Below are 4,474 nucleotides of genomic sequence, written 5' to 3'. Positions count from 1 at the left end.
AGGAAGAAAAGACTACCAATTAGCTAATAGTACAAAAAAGAATATAATTAATATTGAGAGGCACAAACAACAAGATACACAGGAATCTGTAAGAAAGAGAAGGAGGTCGTCATCCATCTTCATCTTTCAAACTCTCCTCAAGTTGGATCTCTATATATACAATACCTACTCAGCTACCCACTGGTGAAGAGCTAAAAGCCAAATTTCATGTGATAGGGATGGACTTCACTCAAGCAACAGATGTATGGGCTCCTGAAATCTAGACAAAAGAAATCCTCTCTCCCTACTTTGTCATTTCAGAGAGGTGTTATTTTCAGATCTGACTGATTTGAAGCACTCAGCTAACCCTAAGGCTCTTTCTTGCCTCAGCACAAAGCAGAGCACACAGAGGTACTCCGTAAATGTTTGCTGAATTTAACTGAATGAAGTATCTTGAGATCATGCCATAAGAAATCCTTCATGAGGCTGAAGGACCAGCAGTGTTTAGTTTAGAGATGAGCAGATTTAGAGGAGACATGCCAGCTCTCTTCAAGTATTTGAAGACCTACCACCTGGAAGAGCGAATAGATTCATTCTACTTAGTCCCAGATAGGGAAGAACTAAAAACAATTAAATGAAGTTGCCAAGGGAATAATTTAGGCTTGCCATAAGAAAGAGCTTTCATAGCCTGCCCCAAAGTGGAGTAGGCCGCCTGGGAAATGATATGGTCTCCCCCAGAGAAGGGCTTCAAGCAAAGACTGAATGATCACGTGTCAGGAATCTTGAAAAGGGTATTTGCGCTCAGGTACAGGTTGGGTTGGATGACTTCTGAAGTCCCTTATGCCTCTGGGATGCTGGGATTCTGCAAACAATTTGTATATTATTCATCCAACACTGAAATGAACAAAGGTAAAATTTCTAGTTGGGTTTATTCTTTGTTCCAATATTTTAAAGTGTCTTTGTTCTTTGTACATATTAGGGCTTCCTTTTAGTATTTTTCCAACTACCTCCTGCAACCTAATTCAGATTCAGCTAGAGGAGAATCCTTTCTTGCCTTTCAAAGTTTGGTCAAGTCAACTACCTGTGACAGGTTAGGCCAAAGGAGCAATAACTTTCAAGATAAAGGAGTGCAAAATGACAAGAATGGGCAGAGAAGCCTGGGTCAGCAGAGGCTCCGGGTCTGCAGAGGTGCTGGGCACCCAGCTGCAGCACCATGTGAACACCACTGAATACAAGCACTAACTGGGGGAGGTGTGACCCTTTTTCCTTCTCTCCTGGGTGACTGGAAGTCTGCTCTCACCCCAAGATTGTTGGAGAGGCATGAATAAGAAGACGGGCCAAAATCAGTGGTGCTAGGGGCCAAATTTGTGTTCCTCATCCTCTATAGCTCCAACAGCATCAAGGATATCTTTCCCTATAGATCTCTTTGAGGCTGCTTATACTAGCTATACAGCCTGAAGCAGGTCATTGCTGACAGCTATGTCCCAGTCCTTGGCAACAAGAAATTGACCTCTCACTGCCACCAATGTGATCATCACAAGCTCAAGCTTCCTTCTGTGCATGACGCTGGGACCAGAGATTGAACAGGTAGTGTACCATATGCATGAATGATGTACCCACCTCAAGCTATGATGTGGATGTGGGTAGCAAGATAATTTTTCAAGTTGTGACTCACTCTAATGTGTACCATGTTCTATGATGGCCCCAAGAGTTTGTCAATAAGACACTGGAGATTGTGTTCATTTTCTGGGGACCTCCCAGAAAAATGCAGAAACCCAGTGGCAGCCTGCTACATCAGGGCATGAGTTTTGCCTTCCCCAACATGACTGCCTATGCCATCTTATCCACCCACATGTTTGATGATGTTTTCTGGGGTGAGATAGTCAAGGACAATCTCAATTCTGACTGAGCACAAACTGGTTCACCATGGTAATTGCCATAGAGCTCTTTGACTAGGTCCGCATCTATGGGACGGTGCTGCCCAAATACTGCAGCCAGCAGCCCCAACCCTACCAGATGTCTTATCACTACTATGATCCCAAGGGGCCAGATGAACATATCACTGGCACCCAGAATGAGTGTAGCCACAAGAGGAGTCACCTCCACTTCATCATTGAGAAGAAGGTTTTCTCCTCCTGGTCTAGGACCTACAACACTATCTTCTCCTATCCTTCCTAAACATAAGAGTATTTTCTGGACAATCAGACCTCAAAAGGTAGGTACCTGGACAATCAGAGTGTTGGAGATAGGTCCTGGCCAGTTGGGATATTATTTGGCCTCTCTGAGGGTATTTTTGGCCAGTCAGGGTCTTGGAGGTATATCTTAACTAAACAGGGTCTGGGCTGCATTTCCTAATGGATCAAGGTCTTGGGGTATCCTCCTAGACTGACTCCATTTCTAAGTGAATTAGAGGACAAGGACATGACCTTCCCCATGAGGCCTTAGTTCTGATTTCTTTGACCCTGAGGTGTTTCTCGCTAAAGAGACACCCAAAAACAAAACAAACAAACAAAACAAACCTGCTAGTTTTTTCTCCAGTTGACTTTATAGGAGGTCCTGGGCCCAGACACACTGGGGACTTGGGCCAAGAACTGGGAGAGGAGGCACCTAACATGCCCTCTGCCACAGGTTCAAACCACTTTTAATGGTCTCAGTGCCCTTACCCACTGAAGCTGAGGCCTGCTCGACCAGCAAGTCCTCTAAGTGAAGCAGGATGCAGCCTCCTCTTCTCCCCAATAGCTGGCTTCATTTTGTCCTAGCCTGATGAGAGAGCCAAAGTACAATCTTTAGAATTTCTGTAGCCCTGTGCTTTCCAGGGGTCTTTTCCCTCCCTCCATAGAGCTTGGAATAGTTTGCTTCTCTTTATCCCCTGGCTTTCAAAATTCAAAGAAAAGAGTAGAAGTGATTGTATCCTGTAGGGGATACCTGGACTGAGACCCTGGGTTCTGGTCTCAATTCTGTTGCTAATTCACTACTGGACCTTAGCCAAGTGACTTTCCTTCTATGGGGTCTCATTTTCTTCCTCTATAAATTGAAGGGTTTGTACTCAATGATCTCTAAGGTCTCTTCCAGCCCAGACATTTTAGGATTTTATTTCTGACCCCATGTCCTTTACTCTCCTTCTCTTCTTCCATTCCCATTATATTTCTGGTTCTGGGCAGGGAATGAACAACTAAAGAATCCTGCTCTATCAGGATAGGCAAAGACCTCTCCCAGGCTCTTCCTCGACTGTCCTTCCAATACCTCTTTCTTTCCAAGGCTATGATTGACAGGGAAGGGGGGACTACCCCACTCCTGAGGGAGTAAACATCCAACTAGATTCATCCCCTCCTCCCTTCCCCCTTACAGCTGCTAATCTCCTTAAAAATTAAATTGACAGTGTCTCATTTCCTCTTCTCCATTAGCTCCCTATCCCACCTCCCCAATTCAATAATGTCTCAGTCTCAACTCAGTGAGGAACCTTCCCACCTGCTGAATGATTTTCCACTAGTTTGGGAAGGAACTTATGGCTGCGGGTTCAACTTATACCCAGATTCCAGAAAAAAGAAATGGGGATTCTTACTGCAACTGGAATTTTGTATGTACATCCCCTCTGTCCGGAGGGGTTAAAAGCCCTACTAGTCAAAAAGCCAGTCGGCTGCTCAAGTAACAGAAGAGGGAATGAGGAGAGAAAGCACCTGGGTTCAGGTTCCCTCCCTTCTGTCTTGTCATTTAATTGCTGACTCTGTTTTTTCCCCAAAGGGGCTGGTGGAGACAGAGTGGGTGTCCCTAGATACTGAGCATGCCCTCTTGTTCCTAATCATCAAGATGAAGGATGTGGGATATGTGATAAAGCATTCCTGGATGTGTATCTTTGGAGGGTATGGGGAGCGGGTTGCATGTAGAACAAGGCAGGTTGAGGATAGAGGCTAGTATAGTGCTTGGGTCAGGGAGCATACATTGCATTCTTGAGTGTCAGCACGAGCCTTCCCCTCACCACCACCACTCAATTTCCTCAGCCTTTAAAGGTGGTTTTGTAATGGTTTGTACAGGAGTATTATTAAGCTCTCAAAAAAAGGCTTTAATGGCAAGAATGGATGGAGTACAGTCTGCTTTGTTGGTCTCAGTTTGTAGGCTATTTTTGTAGCCCCATTGCCTATTGCCCAACACTGTTGCTTACAACACAGCAGAGATCACACAGTCCTCCTGGGAAGAGGACAGAGCTCTCAACTCCAGGGCAGTGAGAAAGACTGAGCCATTGGCCTATGAGATACATTCATATGCTGTTTTCAGTGATGCATATCCCCGCCCCCAACATATTCAGCTACACACACTGTACAGCACACAACAGCCAAATTTGGTTGTTTCTTTCATCTTAAGATTAGAGAAAGTAGAACTTAGAGGTTTTTTAATCCAATCCCCTCATTTTATAGAAGAGGAAACTGGACCCAGAGAAGGATAATAAATTCATAGATTTAGAACCAGAAGGGATCTTCAAGCTCATTGAGTCAAACTT

The 4,474-nt window shown here is 44.7% G+C and overlaps 1 pseudogene; it reads left to right on the top strand.

Annotated features, from left to right (window-relative positions):
- Positions 1–698: 698 nt before the first annotated feature.
- Positions 699–2,157, top strand: LOC140518590 (alpha-N-acetylgalactosaminide alpha-2,6-sialyltransferase 6 pseudogene; annotated as a pseudogene).
- Positions 2,158–4,474: the final 2,317 nt, after the last annotated feature.

The sequence above is a fragment of the Notamacropus eugenii genome, chromosome 1 (genome assembly GCF_028372415.1).
Source record: "Notamacropus eugenii isolate mMacEug1 chromosome 1, mMacEug1.pri_v2, whole genome shotgun sequence".
NCBI classification, from domain to species: domain Eukaryota; kingdom Metazoa; phylum Chordata; class Mammalia; order Diprotodontia; family Macropodidae; genus Notamacropus; species Notamacropus eugenii.
This window is presented reverse-complemented; position numbering and strand designations above follow the sequence as displayed.